The following is a 929-nucleotide window of genomic DNA, read 5'->3' as shown; positions in this document are numbered from 1 at the left end:
CAACATCAAGAAGAAGGAACATGAGAAGCTTGAGAAATACCAAGGGCTGAAAGAGGAGCTAGAAAAGATGTTTTCTAGAAGAGTGCAGTCCTAGGAACAGCTAAGATACTGCGCAGAATCCTCAAACTCCCAGGTCTCTGGTAGAGGACCCGAGCTTGAGGATGACACATACCACCCCACGAGGGGTGAGAAAATAGTTATATATAACCTGTGAAACATGTTCCCACAGAAGAAAAATGTAATTGCAGCCAAATGCTAGCAACATCAGCATCTTGAGTTTGTGAGAGTAGGGAGTACCAAGATGGTGGCAACTGACCTTATTTTTTCAGCCTATCGGCTATCCAGTGAATAAGTAGAGATCAGTTGTTTACCCCGCATTCAGATAAAATACACCACAGCGCCTCCCGCTGGGTGAGGACTTTGCTGTTCTGGAGAAGATCCTGACCCTGGTATCAGTGGGGGTTACAGCCTCAGACCAGGGTTCCCTATTCCAGCAGATTCTTAACTTTTGAGAAGAAGTTAAAAGCAGCTGACAGAGGTTATATGATCAGGTGTGTCAGCAGACCTTTTAATATTCATTGCAGCAGGAGGCTGTTGTTTTATCTCCTTATTCAGCACAGATTATTAAAACATAAACAGAGAAAGCTTAAATGAACTTCTGTTCACACAAAAGCACAAACAGGAAGTGATTAAGATGAATCAGTGATAACATGAAAAGCTCATTATACACTGCTTTCTGTAATATTTCACCTCCATGTTTTTCTCTGTCTTCAGTTGATGCTTTTATTCCACCAATTCTTGTTAGGCTGATGAGAAGGGTAATGAGGATAAGTGATGATTTGTTCCGACTTTTCTAGAGTAAGTGGAGGTTAAAAAAAACCTTGTGTCTGAGTTATCCCCATGTGTGAGCCTCTGTTCAACATGCTAAA

The sequence above is a fragment of the Cyprinodon variegatus genome, unplaced genomic scaffold (genome assembly GCF_000732505.1).
Source record: "Cyprinodon variegatus isolate N-32 unplaced genomic scaffold, C_variegatus-1.0 Scaffold146, whole genome shotgun sequence".
Lineage (NCBI taxonomy): Eukaryota > Metazoa > Chordata > Actinopteri > Cyprinodontiformes > Cyprinodontidae > Cyprinodon > Cyprinodon variegatus.
Note: the sequence above shows the minus strand (reverse complement) of the source record.